This window comes from Magnolia sinica, chromosome 2, assembly GCF_029962835.1.
Source record: "Magnolia sinica isolate HGM2019 chromosome 2, MsV1, whole genome shotgun sequence".
In the NCBI taxonomy this organism is placed as follows: Eukaryota; Viridiplantae; Streptophyta; class Magnoliopsida; order Magnoliales; family Magnoliaceae; genus Magnolia; species Magnolia sinica.
In genome coordinates, this window is record NC_080574.1 from 105494628 (window position 1) to 105513677 (window position 19050).

At 42.8% G+C, this 19050-nt stretch overlaps 1 protein-coding gene across 1 annotated transcript in view; it reads left to right on the forward strand.

The window, feature by feature from the left end:
- The first annotated feature begins 15724 nt into the window (after window positions 1–15724).
- Window positions 15725–19050, forward strand: part of LOC131237346 (protein HEAT INTOLERANT 4-like) — a 45634-nt gene continuing 42308 nt past the window's right edge. The window contains exon 1 of the mRNA XM_058235054.1: window positions 15725–18140. The gene's annotated coding sequence lies outside the window, so the exon portion shown is untranslated. The remainder of the gene's footprint in view (window positions 18141–19050) is intronic.

Sequence of the window (19050 nt, forward strand, 5' to 3'; positions counted from 1 at the left end):
GTTGACATGGCTGTTTCTAGGTTTTTGAAAAGTTTTTGAATTTTTAGAAAAATCTTGATAAGTACTTTTCCCTTTTGAGTTTGAGGACTCTCCTTTAACAAACATAGGAGGAGTATACTTTTGTTTAGGAGGTAGATTTTTACCATAGCCCAACCTGGATCGATCGCCACATTTTCTAGATCCGGATAAAAGTTTTTCTAACTTTAGATCACCTTGGGCATATTTCCATGCGTCCTTTAAACTCAGAAGAGAAGATACTTCAGTTGTAAGTTTCTTAATTTCAGATTTTAAATCAACAATTAGGGAGTTTTTGAATTCCAAATCACATTTCGATTTTTTAAAACAATCTGAAATTTGTGATTTTTCTAAAACAAGCGATTCAAAACAATTTTTGAGTTTAGAAAACTTTTCTTTTTGAAGTTTAAGTTTGACAGCAATTTTACAACTTTCCTTATATAGGGCATTGTAAGCGTCTTGAAGATCATCTTCATTTTCACATTCACTATTCAGATTTTCTTCACTTGTAGAGTCATTATCTGAAAATGTGAATTTGGCTAGAGTCATAAGAGCTTTGACCTCATTGCCCGACTCAGTTTCAGAATCTTCTGATTCAGAAGAACCTTCAGGATCAGATGATTCATCCCATGTAGCCAACATACCCTTCTTCCTGGGTTTGTCCCTTTTAGGACATTTATTTGCTAAGTGCCCATATTCTTGACAGTTGTAACATTGACTATCTTTCAAAGATTTTCAAAATTTGGGTCTAAACTTCTTTTTGTCATTTGATTTTTGAAAATCAACCCTTTTCTTGCTTTTGAAAATTTTGTAAAATTTTTTAGCTAAAAGAGCCATATCATCTTCTGAATCTTTCTTCTGAATTACATTTAGAAGATTTTAGCGCGATAGATTTACCTTTAAGAGCTTTAAAGTTTAACTCGTAGGTTTGTAGAGAACCAACTAGTTCTTCAACCCTCATATTATCCGTATCACGAAGTTCCTGGATTGCGGTTACTTTAAAATTGAACTGTTCAGGAAGTGAGCGTAGTATTTTTGCACACACTTTACTTTCTGGGATTTTATCGCCAAGACCCCACATTGAGTTTACAATGTCATTCAATCTAGTGTAGAAGTCCATAAACATTTCATTTTCCTCCATATGAATTTCTTCAAATCTGGTTATGAGGAGTTGGACTTTAGATTTTTTGACAATTGTAGTACCCTCGTGTGTCATTTCTAATATATCCCAAGCTTGCTTTGCAGTATCACAAGAAATGATTCTTTTGAACTCATCCGGTGATAGTGCGCAAGTAATTGCATTTAGTGCTTTAGCATTTACACTACTCTCACTTTTCTGAAGGGTGGTCCATTGGTAATATGGTGTGGCTTTCATTGATTTTGAACCATCAACCCCAGTAACTTCCATGATAGGAGGATTCCATTCAGTCACTGTGGCTTGCCACACATTTTCATCCATTGATTTGAGGAAGATCCTCATTCTGGCTTTCCAATAAGCATAGTTGGAGCCATCAAAGGGTGGAAGCCTAGTGACTGAAAGGCTATCAAAATTTGACATCTTAAATAGCTTAAATCATTAGCTCAGGAATTAAATCCGAAAAACGAGCTATTAGGCTTTGATACCACTTGAAAAGGCCAAGCTATATGTCCTAGAGGGGGGGTGAATAGGACAATGCCAAATAAAAACTTATAACAGCGGAATAATAAAGAAAATGATAGCCAAATTAAATAACAATGTAGGAAAGAAAAACAACCTCAAAATTCAGATCTTGAGAGGTTGATACAAACGTTATTCTAAGGACAACCTTACACCAAAAACAGAGTTTATGGTAGGACAACCTTATTTCTAGAAAGGTCTTTGTATCAAGTCTCAAATCGAAGAGGAATACAAAAATAAATATAAACTGAATTGAAATAACTTGTAATTAAAGATGTATTGTTCTAGGGATAGCCATACACCATAAAAATGGCAGGGCAACCTTGCTGGAACAACTTTCAAATGAAATTGAAAATCAAGCTTATAAAGGAATAGCAAAAAGTAAATTCTAAGCTATTACAACATTCTCACAAAGCTTGAAATAATTATAACATTCACCACTATACATACATACCACAAAAATTAATTAAAAGATTAGAAGAATAAATCAATCAACCACAACACAAGAGATTATAGTGGTTCGCCTGTGTGTTCACCAACTGTTATACAACAGCCACACAAAATGCTACTCCACTCCTAATATCCTCACACAGGGGATATTAGCGTTCACTAAAAATAGGTTTTCCCAGGTTCACCCAAAACCCTTACAATTGTGTCTTTGTATGTGGGCTTACACAATTAAAAAAACCCCACTTCTGAGTTTTCCTGGCTTTCCTCAGATAACCAAAATAACAAGATTTTTCTGGCAAATCTTAAAAGAAACCAAAATAATAGAAAGGAATTTACAATATGTAAAATACCTGAAAATCTCCTTCGTTGTAGCAGCCCGGTAGAACCAAATCAAAGTAGATGATTGAATGTCCAAGTTCATTGTCCAGTACTCGATTACAATGGTTCTAGTTCTAATAGATTTTAAATTAAACCAAATAGGGCTTGCCTTAATTGATTTTGATTCCAAAGAAAGGGAATAATAATTCCTCTTATCAAATCAGATTGGAATATAAGAAACAAAATCAATTAAATAAAGCTAAGGAAAGAGAATATTAAATAAGCACACTTAGCTTAGATGGAGCATAGAATTATCTCTCAGAAGTTCGACGAAGATTGGCTTGAATACTTTAATTAAATCGATAATTTCTTCTGAGATTCGTGCACTATTTATAGGTGAGAAGATCGGGTCTTCGACTGGTCTAGAGTGCTCTTCGACTAGTCGAAGCAACAACAGATATTTGAAAAATCCGGCGGGATATGCTCTGACCGTTCTACGAGTGGTCGTAGGTCACCTACGATTGTCGTAGGTTTCCTTCGATCGGTCGAAGAACCTATAAACCATCGCTGGACTTCGAGTCGAAGGTTGTACGACTGGTCGAAGATCAGTCGACACTGTTCCTACGACTGGTCGAACAGATTCCAGGACTAGTCGAAGGCTAACAGATTTTATCCGGAATTTATAACAAACTTACGACTAGTCAAGGAATTTCTTAGACTGGTCGAAGTAAGTCTAGGACTAGTCGAAGAAGGCCTAGGACTAGTCAAAGAACAGACCAATCACATGAAAAATAACATTCGACTTATGTATCCGAAATGACCTACTTCTAAGGTCAACCTATGGTCAAACAAACCTCAATCATGAAGTATGGACATTGAAGCATTAGGAACAAGTGACATTGAAGTATCAGTCTTGAAGTCTTGATGTAGTTGAACTCTTCATGTAACTCAATCTTGAAAGTGGCTTGAGTTTCAGCTTGAGTCTTGAGTTCAGCTTGAGTCTTGTCTTGTGAGCAGTTCTTTCATTCCAGAGTCTTGTCTTGTGAGCAGTTCTTTCATTCAAGATCTTGAGTCTTGTACTTGAGAGCTTTGCTTGTTGTGAGCTTAGCTTGTTTATGAATGTTGATCCTTGAGAGAGCTTCACTTATGCAAGTTATATATAACAGAGTATAATAGTGATTTTGGCACTACAAATTTGACAACAAAGAGGGATAGAAACTATAGCACTTACACCACCACAAAGGACTTCTATCCAAACTAGTCCTATACCTAAATTTAGATAGTCGGACTCAATGTGGTAAACTCCTAATCTCAGGTTAGTCGCGCGCCTAACCGAAATCCCGGTCATGCGAAGGTACACGTAACAAATAGTTACGCACCACCAACCCGAGTGGATAGTGAAGGAATGAATGAATGAATATGTAATTCCTGCTCAATAAGTCCACATATCAGTATGGTTACTCTCTGGAAAATCACCGGGGTCTATTACACTACAAACCAGATTGCCACCCCATCGCGCGCAACAAGGTGAGTGGAAGAGACCTCACTATCCGCCTGCCAATATCGGGCCTAGCTCGTCGATAGCGGACCCATTCCTCAAGCTAGTCAGACAGCCTAGCATTGCCCCCTCCTCTCAGGCAGGTAAGGCCGTACCCCATTCCAACAGACCACGACACAGTGGGAGATGCGGCCTGACGGTATACGGCCCTCGTGCGCTCATGCATCCACTCGGTCTAGACGTTGGAGTAACCTCTGGAACCAAGAGGGTTTAGGGACTTTCACTCAGGGATATCTAGCCATCCACTAAATACCTGTGGAGGCTACGCCCCTGATATCGCTAGGGCGTACAGTAATCACAACACACAATGTAAGATGCATGAGTCATATAATCCAGGCATGCATCAGTCCTGCGCATACCGTGCGCTCATGTGAGACAATCTCCGCCTATCAGGGAGTCTCGTAACAACATGCCCAATGACATATGCAATGGTCAACCACATCTCATAACAAACATGCAGATAATGCGTATGGGCATGTATTATGATGTTATGCTATCACATAATCGGTATCAATAACCGACATAGGCAATCGACCTCGACAATGTGGACATTTAACCAACATTGCCCCCAAGGAATGACCCACTTAGAGCCTAACATATAGTGTACTCATGGCTCCACATGAGGGCCAATTATACAACACCATGGGCCTCACTTAAGAACTTAATACAGATCATGATGGGCTTTTCACATCTTCCTAATATACATCATAATGGGTTCCATTGCCTAGCCCTCAATGCATCACAATGGGCCTCATTACATAGGCCTCATATTCATCACATTAGGTCCTTAAAACACGGGCTGAATACACATCACAATGGGCCTCAAATACGGACTGCATATACATCACATTGGGCCTCAAACACAGGCCGCATATACATTACACAGACCGAATACACATCACAAGGGGCCTCAACTATGGGTTGCATGTACATCATATATGTCTAGACAATCGGCCTCGACAATTGAAACCGACCCGACAAATCGGAATCGGCCTCGATACTTGGCCTCAACAATCGGAATCGGTAAATCGGTCACGTCAATCAAAATCGGCAATCGGCCACGACAATCAGAATTGATCGATAATCAGAATCGGCAAGTCGGTCACGATAATCGGCCTCAATTGCTAATCGGTCAATCAGTCATGACAATCAGAATCAATTGATTATCAGAATCAGCAAATCGGTCACGATAATTGGCCTCGATCACTACTCGGTCAATCAGTCACAACAATCAGAATCGATCGATAATCAGAATCTGCAAATCGGTCACGTCAATCGGAATCGGTAATTAGAATCGATCGATAATCAGAACCAGCAAATCGGTCACAATAATCGGCCTCGATCGCTAATCGATCAATCGGTCATAACACTCAGAATCGATCGATAATTAGAATCAGCAAATCGCTCACGTCAATCAGAATCGGCAATCGGAATCGATCGATAATCAGACTTAGCAAATCGGTCACGATAATCAGCCTCGATCGCTAATCGGTCAATCGGTCACGACAATCAGAATCGATCGATAATCAGAATCGACAAATCGGTCACGTCAATCGGAATCAGCAATCGGAATCGATCGATAATCAGAATCAGCAAATCAGTCACGATAATCGGCCTCAATCACTAATCGGTCAATCGGTCACGACAATCAGAATCGATCAATAATCAGAATCGACAAATCGGTCACGTTAATCGGAATCGACAATCAGAATCGATCGATAATCAGAATCGGTAAATTAGTCACGATAATCGGCCTTGATCGCCAATCGGTCAATCGATCACGACAATCAGAATCGATCGATAATCAGAATCGGCAAATCGGTCACGTCAATCGAAATCGGCAATCGGAATCGATCGATAATCAGAATCGGCAAATCGGTCACGATAATCGGCCTCGATCGCTAATTGGTCAATCAGTCACGACAAATGGAATCAATCAATAATCAGCCTCGACGCAAGGCGGGGTTCATAGATGGACGACCGATAATGGGTCTAGCAATATCAATGCGGCCCAATCATTTGGGTTAAACCACTAGAAAATGATGGGGATGATCCTAACAAGACCTAAGGAAAGGTCACAATGTGGACGTTCAACCATCATTGCCCATCGATGTGGACATTTAACCATCATTGCACCCAAAAAGTGGCAAACATAGAGCCAAACGTATTGTGGGCCCATGGCCTCGCACAAGGGCCTAATATAGATCAATGAGCCTTACTCAAGGGCCACATACATCATATCGGGCCTCATATACATCAAGTGGGTTGCATCAATGGGCTACACTAATGGGCCTCATATACACCACAGGTGGGCCCTGTATATGTGCCTCAAATACATAATATGTGGGCCCTGCACATGGGCCTCAAATACATCACATGGGCCTCATATCTGGGCCGTATATACATCACAATGGGCCTTGCACATAGGCCACGAATACCTCACAATGTGCCTTGCCCATAGTCCTCAGGTTCAAACAGTGGGGACCATCATATGGGCCTTAAATACATAACATGTGGGCCCTGCACATGGGCCTCACCAGGCACTAATGGGCTCATATATCACCCTGGGCCTCACACATCGCGTTGGGCCCCACCAGGTGAACAACGTGGTTGAAATTAGGGCGGCCTACTGCTAGACAGATAGTCCAACAGCGCCTCGGCCCTGCTGGCGGTCCAACAATCTAGACGGTGGGATAAAACATATCATTGTGAGTCCCACTGGATGTGGGCCACCTAGAGGAGTGGGCCGGCCGTTGGGCCTCCCACAAACATCACAGTGGGCCTAAGGAGGCCCCAAATGGTTGGGCGGCAACCCCTACTATTTGTGGTGCGGTCCAATGAGATTTGGATCTGGCTCATATCCAGGCCCACGACCTGATGAGTTGGAAAAATTGGATGGACAACCTAGATTAATGCATACAACATGGTGGTGAACTTCACACCTAACAATGGGCCCCAAGTATTTGGACAACATGGTTATGAAATACATGCAGCAAGGGCCAGCGGCCAGCCACTTACTGCTTGCTGACTCGCTTTGGGTTCAGGCCCTAAAATAATTTGAAAAAAAAATGGATGAACGGTGTGGAGTTTTCACACGTGTCCACCTTAAGGGCTGTAGAAACGGATGGCAGCGTGGATAGCATGCATGGACGTCCACGATGACTCCAGGGAGGTTCCAACAGTAGGTGTTAATCCGTTGCTGTCCAGCAGTGTCCCAATTTGCTACTGGACGGTGGATGAGACATGTACATCAGGGTAGGTCCCACGGCCTGTTAGACCGCGTGGATGTGAGACACATACATCACGGTGGATCCCACCGTCCTTGCTCGATGGTGTGTGCCCCACATCTGATGGTCCCACTGTCACATGTGCTGACAGTGGATAACACGTATATATGAAGTAAGGTGGGTCCCACGTCCACACACAGATGGACGGTTGGATACAGCACACGCATCATGGTGGGGCCGTACATGGCATGCCAGACCCACATGATATTTATTAATATATAATATCATATTATAAATATATATATACACACACACACACGTGTGAGAGAGGGAGTGAGATGTGGGCTCATTCACGTGTGAGAGAGAGGGAGTGAGATGCTGGGCTCATACACGTGTGAGAGAGAGGGAGTGAGACGCTGGGCGCTGTCAGCGTGATGGTAGGCCCCATGTTTGGATGGTTTTGATGTATACATCATATAGTGGGGCCCACATATGACAGCATCCAGTTGCATGGATGGTTGGACAAAATGCACACATCAGGTGGCCCGTCCAGATCCACGGTCCTGATTCACCTGGGTCTCACATAGGAGTGGCTGCCCACTATATCTTTTAATATAAAATATTATATTTATATAATAACATCGTAATATAATATTATATGCATATGTGAGTGTGCGGGAGGGTGAGGCTATCAGCGCTGTCAACGTCCAGCGCCTCTCTCTGGATGGACAACCTGATGGTAGGCCCCACCTGATGGACGGTCTGGATGTACATCCATCGTGGTAGACCCCACACGCTGTTGTGGTAGGGTCCACGTCCATTCAATGGATGGCTAGGACGTTTACATATATCATGGGGTTTCCAATCGGCACCGTCCAAATGGATGATACTAATGAATTACATACAGCAAAGTGAGCCCCACCATGACAGCGTGGATACAACTCATTCCTCAGGTGGGCCACAAAAATCTAAGAGAGAGAGAAATAAACGATGATGGGGGGACCCTGCCACTATGGGCCCCTCCTTGATACAAAATATACATCAAGATGGGTCCCACCACATGTGGGTCCTCAAATCATCAAAATCAACAAATAAAATCACCCACCTCAAGATCTCTCTTTCCTTCTTCCTCCAATGCATGCTAGAGCTCCAAATGAACAATTTCAACGGTTGGGATCAAACTTGGATGGTGGAGATGGGAGATAGAAGTGGGCCACATAAAGCTTCTCCCATGGAGAGCCATGGACGTGGGTTGCTTGGGAGGAAAAAAATGAGAGAGAGAGATGAGAGAGAGAGGTGTAAGAGAGAGAGAGAGATGGGTGTGATGGGTGAAAAGGTGAGTGATGGGTGTACTTTGTGTAAGAGAGTGTTGACTTAAGGGGTTACTTGGGGATGGGGTGATGTGTACTTGACATGAGGTGTGATTGATGGGATTGATGGGACATGATTTGAAATCTTTCTTGGGTTTGCAAATGCGCGATGTTTTCTCGAACTAAATGCGGGCCCACATCTCTTAGCATGGGTATCGCCTCGACGCGCGAGACATGGCATTGGAACCGCGACGATGGTGCGGTTGCTAGAGTACAAGTCTCAGGTTGAGCCGACTCTGGTTTACAGGACTCGGCTTAGGATTGCATGCAAACATCGAATAAGGGTCGAAGGTAACTGAAATTTGATCGAGAGGATCGCGGGAACCTACGGAACGGTATGGAGTACGATACAACCCACTTGATGGGAAAATAGAAAATATCAACTTAATCTAGAATTTTTTTGGTGGGCCACACTCACCGTCCCTTGCTGTACGTGTGGTGCATGCACACCTTCCATCCCGCCCAAGCCATGGGCCTGTAATGAGGTAGATAAAAATCTCAGGAGGAGCCCACCGTACTGTATCCAGCACGTGGGACGCCCATGGTATGTGTTTAATCCACGCCATCCGTCTATAGGATGTGAGGCCCTGATGTAGTGTTTTGTCCACACCACCCGTGCATGGGACATGGGCCCCACCCAAGATATATGTGTTGACTCTCCACCGTCCAGCAACTGGATGGTGGGACATACCATGATGTATGTATTGCTCCCACACGTCCACCAAAGGACGATGGGACCCACCTTCCTCCACCGTCCATTCACAAGATGTGTTGTGTGGGGTTGCCTTTATGTATGGGTACGATCAGCACCATCCAACAGCTACTGGATGGTGGGGCCCACCTTAGTATATGTGTTGTATATCCCTGCCGTTCGTCCATTTTGTGGGACGTGGGACCCACCCCACACATGTTGCATGTGTGAGGGTGGGGCCCACCACGATGTATACATTCGTACCCCACTGTCCATCCAATTGGTGAGCCTGTCTTAAGGCTTGAGATTAAAAATGAAGTAGATCTGATGATCAAGTGGACCACAATGCAGAAAACAGTGTTGAGTGAACGTCCACCATTGAAACCCTTTTTAGGGTCACGAAAGTTTGGATCAATATGAAATTTATTTTTCCTCTTATTCCCGGTCTTTATGACCTTATGATCAGGTTGGACGGACAATAAAGTGGTGGGCCCTGCAAATTTAAACGGTGAAAATCATTATCTCCACTATTATTTGTGGTATGGTCCAGATCATCTTTTGATATGATTGGCTAATGCTCTATAATGATCTTTAAAAAACAGATGAATGGTGTAGATATAATATAGTGTATGAGTCCCACCTTGATGTGGTGTGCATTAGGCCCGTAAGAGAGACCCATCATGATGTACTTGGGGCCCATGGATGTGGCCCATTATAATGTATATTAGGCCCATCATGATGTATTTTTAGCCCATGTGAGGGGCCCACCTATTTGTATTTTGACCCATGTGATGGGGCCCACCTGCTTTGTATTTAAAGCCCATATGATGAGGCACGACTTAATGTGCTCGAAGGCCCATTGTGATATGTTGGAGGCCCATGGGATGCGGCCCATTGTGATGTTATTTTGGCCCATTAGTGCGGCCCATTGATGCAACCCACTTGATGTGTATGAGGCCCATTAGTGCGGCCCATTGATGCAGCTCACTTGATGTATATGAAGCCCATTGGTGAGACCCATGTGTAGGGCCCACATGTTATGTATGGAGGTCCATGAGCGAGGTCCAATGTGATGCATAAGCTACCTATGAGTGAGGCCCTTAGTGATGTGTATTAGGTCCTTGTGTGAGGCCATAGGCCCATGATAGGTTTGGCTCTATGTGGGCCACTCTTTGGGAGTATTGTTGGTTAAATGTCTATATTGATGGGTAATGATGGTTAAATGTCCTCATTGTGACCTTCCCTTAGGCCAATTGTTGAAGTCGATTCTGAATCCATTCATCGAGGCCGATTCTGATTCCGTTCATCGAGGCCGATTCTGATTGTTGAGGCCGATTATCGATTGTCGAGGTTAAGTATCGAGGCCAATTCCGATTGTCGAGGCCGATTCCGATTGTCGAGGTGATAGTTGAGGCCGATTCTGATTATCGAGGCCGATTGCTAAGTCTGATTCTGATTGTCGAGGCTGATTCCGTTTATCAAGGCTAATTTCTATTGTCGAGGCCGATTTCAATTGTCGAGGCCGATTCCGTTCATCGAGGCCGATTCTGATTGTCGAGGCTGAGTATCGAGGCCAATTCCAATTGTCGAGGCCGATTCCATTCATCGAGGCCGATTCTAATTGTCGAGGCCGATCCCGATTATTGAGGCCGATTCCGATTGTTGAGGCCAAATGTCGAAGTTGATTCTAATTGTCGAGGCCAATTTCGATTAACGAGGCCAATTATGATTGTCGAGGCTGATTGTTGAGGTCGATTCTGATTATCGAGGCCGGATATCGAGGACGATTATCGAGGCTGATCGTCGAGGCCCAATGTGATGTATATGCAGCCCATACTTGAGACCCATTGTGATGTATATTCAGCCTGTGTTTAAGGCCCAATGTGATGTACATGAGGCCTATGTGATGAGGCCCATTGTGGTGCATTTGAGGGCCAGGTGATGGAGCCCATTATGATGTATATTAGGCCTATGTGAGAGGCTCATCGTGATGTGTATTAAGCTCTTGAGTGAGGCCCATGGTGTTGTATATTAGGTTCTTGTGTGAGGCCATGGGTTCACTATATGTTAGGCTCTATCAAGGCTATTACTTGGGGGCAATGTTGGTTAAATGTCCATAATATCGAGGCTGATTGTTGATGCCAATTATTTGTACCGATTATGAGTATGTGACAGTATAGTATCATGATACATACCCATACGCATCATCTACATGTTTGTTATGAGATGTGGTTGACCATTGCATATGTCATTGGGCAGATTGTTATGAGACTCCCTAAAAGGCGGAGATCGTCTCACATTAGCGCACGGTATGCGCAGGATTGATGCATGACTGGATTGTATGACTCATGCATCTTACATTGTATGTTGTGATTACTGTAAGCCCTAGTAACATTAGGGTTGTAGCTTCCACGGCATGTTGTGATGGCCAGATGGGACACCGAAAATCTGTTACTAGCATCGGGCTGCCATAGATGGCCCTGGGTGAAAATCTCTAAAGGACACCCCAATGTCAAGACCGAGTGGATGTATATGAGCGTATGAGGGCCGTATACCAGTAGGCCTCATCTCCCACTATGTCGTGATCGGTTGGGAGGGGGTGTGACCTTACCTACTTGAGTGAGGGGAAAATATCTAGGTTGAGTCTGACCAGCTTGAGGAATGGGTCCACTATCGATGAGCCGGGCCCGATATTGGCAGGCAAATAGTGAGATCTCTTCTACTTACCTAATTGTGCGCTCGGATAGGGGCGACAAACTGGCGTAGAGTGTAATAGACCCTTGTGATAATCCCAAAGATGAAAAGTACTGATATGTAGATTTATTGAGCAGGAGTTGCATACACATTCATTCATTTATTTACTATCCACTCGGGCTGGTGGTGCGCAACTATTTGTTATGTGTACCTTCACAATGGCAAGGATTTTGGTTGGGGCATACGACTAACCTGAGATCAGGAGTTTACCACATTGAGTCTGACTATTCAAATTAAGTATGAGACTGGTTTGGATAGAAGTCCCTTGTGATAGACCCCATAGCCTGCAATACTACGTACTATCATCCCGACTTAACACTCCAACATAGTTATTCTATTCGCATCGCATATTGCATTACATTCACAGCATATGCCATTTTGGATTACTGTGTTTCTGTATTTATATGGTCTAGATACGGCTGATGATATTCGTGAACTCATTAGGAATTGTATATTACATTGCATCCTCGGCTTTTGATATTTGGCTCTTTATGACTCTTCATTTACATAACTGATCTATATTGAGTACTCTGATATTGTTTGACTCATGGAGTTGTCAGAATTTTTGCTTACTCTCATATCGTATGATTCATGATCTTACCAGTATTTTCGATATTATTATGACGTTGTATTTGTATGCTTGGCACTTATCTTGCATACACACTCATACCACCCTCTAAGCGTTCTATAAGCTTATGACGATAGATACGTGTAAGTGATGTTAGGTTGCAGCAGCATGGAGCTTAGAGCATATATTTGACTTCTAGAGCTTTAATTTTGACATATGTATTTCCCTTTTAGCATTGTATTCAAATGTTTATATTAGCGGATATGTGATGATGATGTTGCCTTTGTGATTTGGGTAAACTTGTGGTTATGCTTCCTACGAGATAAATGTACATAAAAAAATTTAAAAATAAAAAAAAAAAAGAAAAAAATCCTCCTTGTAGGATTATAGGATTGGAACTTGACATACGGGCATTGGGATTCGAGAATGGGGTACTGCGGAGGCTGTCGGCACTGGATTTGACGATCGAGATTCCTGTGAATCTGATTTCTGGGTTTGAGACATGACAAAAGATGGTATCAGAGCATAACTTGAGAATACCTGAGGATAACATCACATATCTGCTTATAAGCTACCCTGCAATCTATAATTGTTGAGAATTTAGAATGGTTAGATCCCCGAGTTCGAATAACTCAAAGATTTTCTGATATAGCTCCCTACCGTTGAGATTATGGGGCTGTATAGTATTCCTGTTTCGATCGTTTTTGATCCGAGATCCGAGGATTAGTATCGTTCACCATTCTGTTAAGGAGGCATCTTGGGAGCGCAAGGCTCAGATTAGAGAACACTATCTCCATTTGTTTATAGATTTATTATGCCTTGTACATGTTTATACCGATGAATCTCTACCCTTACGTTGTCCTGTGTGGTAGTAAATTTCTAGGATAAAATTTTTATTAAGAGGGGAGAGCTGTGAGACCCGTATCCTAGCCCGTATCGTTCCTTAGGCTTTCGTGATCCTCCCGGTAGAATTTCGGTGACCCGCAATCTGTTATCGACAGTTGCGCGTGACCTTAAGTTGTATCCTGTCGATCTAAGTCGGCTCGGCTCGAGACTTTTATCATTGCGACCATACCGTCGCTGCGGTTCCGACGCTGCGCCTCGCGCACCGAGGCGATACCCGCGCCAGGAGATGTGGCCTGCATTTAGTTCAAGGAAAACGTCGCGCGATTGCAATCCCAATAGAATGTCCCATCAATTACTTTAATCAAGTACACATCTATCACTTCACATGTCAAGTATAAGCAACCATCCTCTCTCTTATACAAGTACTCCAAAGTTAACTCTCTCCCATACACACGTACACCCATCCATCACTCACCATCCCTCTCTCCCATCACTTCTCTTACATTACTCTCTCTCATCTCTCTCTCATTACTCCGAAGCAACCCCAAGGGAGAGCCAACGTCCATGGCCTCCCAAGGGAGAGAGGAGGCTATCTGTGGCCCACTTCTTATTCCTCTCATCCTAGCCACTTAATTTTCATCTTCAACCATCAAAAGGAAGCCAAGGAGAAGGTCGATCGGTGGGTGATCTATCGTTGATTATCAATTTGATGGCCCACTTGTGATAGGACCCACTTTGATGTATGTGTTGAAATCAAGAGGGGCCCATAGTGGCAGGGTCCCTCCCCTACACCGATTCTCCGCCTCACATCTCTCTCTCTCTAGCTCTCTTTTTCTTTGTTGATGGCCCACCATGACAATGTAGATATTTATTCATGCTGTCCATTTAGTAGACCACACCGCTATCCCAAAGCGGGGCCCACCTTACTGCCATATTCGGGGGCCCACCAATTCTATCCATTTGGGGTGGCCTGGACCATCGGCAAAACACAAATATCACGTTGATCTAAACCTGGAGGGCCACGTGTGTGTGGGACCCACATGTGATGTGAGGGTTTTGTCCAGATCGTCCATCCATGGACCCCACTTTGATATATATATATATATTATCCACACAGTCCAGCATCCAGATCATCCATCCATGGACCCCACTTTGATATATATATTTTATCCACACAGTCTAGCAAGTGGATTGTGTTGCTGGCCATTGTGGGCCTGTATGATCGGTTGGTCATGTAGGTCCATTGGATGATGGGAAAACAGAAAATATCAGCTTGATCTAGAATTTTTTTTAGTGGGCCACACTCACTGTCCTTTGTTGTACGTGTGGTGCATCCACACCTTCCATCTAGCCCAAGCCATGGGCCTGTAATGAGGCAGATAAAAATCTCAGGAGGAGCCCACCGTACTGTATCCAGCACATGGGACCCCCGCCGTATGTGTTTAATCCACGCCATCCGTCTGTAGGATGTGGGGCCTTGATGTAGTGTTTTGTCCACACCGCCCGTGCATGGGACGTGGGCCACACCCAAGATATATGTGTTGAATCTCCACCGTCCAACAACCAGATGGTGAGACCTACCATGATGTATGTATTGCTCCCACACGTCCACCAAAGGACGATGGGACCCACCTTCCTCCACCGTCCATTCACAGGACATGTTGTGTGGGGCTGCCTTTATGTATGGGTACGATCAGCACTGTCTAGTAGCTGCTGGACGGTGGGGCCCACCTTAGTATGTGCTGTATATCCCTGTCGTTCGTCCATTTGGTGGGACGTGGGACCCACTCCACACATGTTACACGTGTGAGGGTGGGGCCCACCTCGATGTATGCATTCGTACCCACACCATCCATCCAATTGGTGAGCTCATCATAAGGCTTGAGATTAAAAATGAAGCAGATCTGATGATCAAGTGGACCACACTGTAGAAAACAGTGTTGAGTGAACGTCCACCATTGAAACCCTTTTTAGGGTCATGGAAGTTTGGATCAATATGAAATTTATCTTTCCTCTTAATCCAGGTCTTTGTGACCCTATGATCAGGTTGGACGGAGAATAAAGTGGAGGGCCCTGCAAATTTAAATGGTGTAAATCATTATCTCCATTGTTATTTGTGGTATGGTCCAGATGATCTTTTGCTATGATTGGGTAATTCTCTATGATGATCTCTTCAAAATAGATGAATGGTGTAGATAGTAGCTGCTGGATTTCATTTGCTAAATGAGAAAAAAAAATGAGAATGATGAATAGGACATGAAGTTTGGGAGATGCCACTTTCCACGGAACATGTCCAACCAGGTAGCCTTTGCTGTCGTAGAAAAGTACATCCAATATTTCTCTATTTTATTAGATGATGCTCTGCAATATATCCTGGAAACTATTTTAGCTATACTAGAGTATTAATATTACATTTAAGATGGTTGCATGCATTTAGTTCTTTAACCTAGAGTATTATTATCTATTGTAGTTCACTAATCAATGTGCTCTGTGTTGTTGATGCAGTTACATCTAAAGCAAAGTCCATGCAAAAAACCCAAATGCATGCATGCACAGAAGCAGCCTCTACTCTTTGTTGAACATGACCTAACCATCTCAATCTATTCTTCTTGAGACTACTCCTAGGCTGTTTTGAATGACCTTGTTCTTAATTCCATCCTTCATATTCTTTCCACGCATCCATCTCAACATCCTTATCTTTGCAACAATCATCCTTGTCTTCACAACAATCAATCTCTACTCATCTTGCTTTCTAACCGTCCTACCCAATTCAGCATGCCTGGTCGAATGATTGTTCTATAAAACTTTCCCTTGAGTTTCATATTGCTTCAAGGCCACCCAATCATTTGGTTGAGGCCTAAATATCGCAGATTGTGTGATCAGGCCCATTTATGGATTCATATTGCAAATTATGCTCACATTAGAGCTATCCAAGGATCCAAATACATATTAGGCCTATCAAACCATCCAAATTGAATATTTGGCCATCCAACCATTTAGATTGAGGAGCTGGAGTACATCAATGATTTATACCAACCTGATTGACCATTTGGATCAGATCAAAGGTCCTGATGGTTATTTAGGGCCAGATCAATGGTCCAATAAGATTGTGGGACCAAAAATAATAGGATGGCACTAACTGAAGGCTGGTTGGACAATGGGACGCAAGTACAACCACTACACTGCTCGACTTTATATACTAACCATATAAGTGAAAAGGGTGTTTTGTATGACCACACAGGCCACTACATTCATGCAATTGTTATAGATACTAATACAAGTTGGAATCTTTAATCTGGTTTCCTTATTTTTAGTTTCTTTCTTGTATTATAACATTATCAAGATAAGGTAAACTATGCAGTTTAAAGTGAGAGCCAATATGAATTAAGCCCCGGTAATTGATGAAAGAAAAGAACAAGGAATTAGGGTCTCTACTCATGGCTTGGTGGTAGACTCACGAGAGTTTCAACACAGAGGTCATGGGTTCGAGTACCCATTCTTTTCCTTTTCTGAGAGATATATCCTTACAAATGGAAAGTAAATGGATGCCATCATAAACATATATTCTAAAAATTGCATTCAACTTTTGACGCTCCCCTTCATGCTAATAAGCATTCCTTTATCATTCAAAGATTCGCTTATGAATGATTGAAAAATTTCCTGCCTGGTGGTAATGTCAGCCTCCATTGCTTCATACCAATAAATGGTCTCACTCAATAAACAAAAAGTAAGACTGAAAAATTTACTTCTTAGAAAATGTCTTGCTCAGTACTTCTGTCACCTTCTTTCTCACTAAATGGCAGATGACCTGACCTTTAATGGTTGGGTTCTTTCATTAAAGATATGTTTTTTGAAGCTGTGTGTGTGATGTTCTGACATTGTAATTAGCACAGAATTAGGCTCGTTGTTCATCTACACCTGCAATTAGCTTCTCCCATGACCATGAGGCCTTAAAACCATTTTACCAACTGCAGAAGGAAACGTGAAATTTCTTCATAAAGAGATTCAGAACGCTGTTGGCGTTCAATGGAGCAGTTGGTGATCTGATTCTTGAGTGTTTCAAGGGGCCATTCAAAGGTTATAAGAAGACAATGTGGATGCTTTCTCTTTTTGGCATTCTTTGGGGAATTTAGAAAGAGAGAAACAACAGGGTGTTTGAGGATAAGTCTGCTCCTAATGTAATTTTGAAGAGAAACATATTGGCAATGATTATTAATTGGGCCTTGGTGAGGCATGATTTCAATGGCTGCTAATTTTGAAGCCTGTTGAGAGATTGGGATGGAGATTTTGGTGATTCTAGCTGATGTTTCTGTCAGTAGCAGGGCCCCTTTCTGTTTTTCTTGTTTTTGTGTTTGCTTCCTTTTATCCAGATTAGTGTAGGGTCAAGTTTTCATATTGTACAAGTTTTCATGTGTTGGATAATGTGTAAAAATTGGAAGTGGGATTACTAGTTCTATTTGATTGATGATGTTTGTATCAATATGCTTTTCATTGATTTATTAAGATTTTCATCAACTTGACATCTTCTTTCTTTTGAGTAAGAGCCAGCCATTCTGCATGTGATAGGTTCTCTCACTATTTCCCCTTCTTCAACCCTTAGTAGCTGTTGTGGGTTGGGATCTATTGTCTGGTAAAACAGAAGCACGAAAGAAGTTAATGCGACTTCTGTGGATAAGTAAATCACAGGTACTAAGGCAGGAAGAGTTTTCTCTGTATGGGAAGCAATCAGATGAGGTATCTTCCTTGTTTTGGACATAACATAGAAATATCAGGATCATTCTGCTACATTGCCTTGGTCTTATTTGTAGTCTGCATAACAATTGGGCTATCACTCACATCTTTTATTGACAAGTATCTTGTGTGGAGCATCTTTGCGATGTTTTATGCTATCAACTAGATGTTGCTTCTTTTGCGGCTTGCTTCAATTCAGGTCGACCATGGAATTCAAAATTTTCATTGCGATTTTCCAGAAAGGAACATAAAGCAGATGAAAATGGGGACGAGCATGCAGACTCTTTTGTTGAAAACTCACTACAAAAAATATAGTTATTAGGGGCGTTTTCATCACAGGTGGCCACAGCAAACCGCTATTGTAGATGAAATGTGGGGCATTTTTAAGTGGCCGCCCGTGTACAAAACGGGCCACCGCCGCTGGTTTCAAAAAAAAAAAAAAAAAACCCAAAAGCCCGTCCTCGAATCCAAAACACCCGCGCGCCCTATCCCCAAATCTCCAAAATGCCCGCGTGCCTAATCCCCAAATCCATCGCACCTTCTTCTTCCACCTTTTTCTACCAAAACCCTTCTCCTCTCTTCTCTCCTCCCCTGCAATAACCTACCGAAAGTCTCTCTCTCTCTCTCTCTCTCTCTCTCTCTCTCTCTCTCTCTCTCTCCAAAGTCTCTCGATCTCCATTTCCCAGTCCAGCCTGTCTTGATCTGCCTTCCAATTCCGTTACTGGTTGACGATGCTGATCATACAGGCTTTGTAACGACCTTGGAAATTTTTGTGCTAATCTTTCCTTAAGTAGTTGTTTTTGGGGTAATTAGCGCTTTACTTGATTGCTTGTGAAATTCGCATCAATCACTTTAAATTGTATCT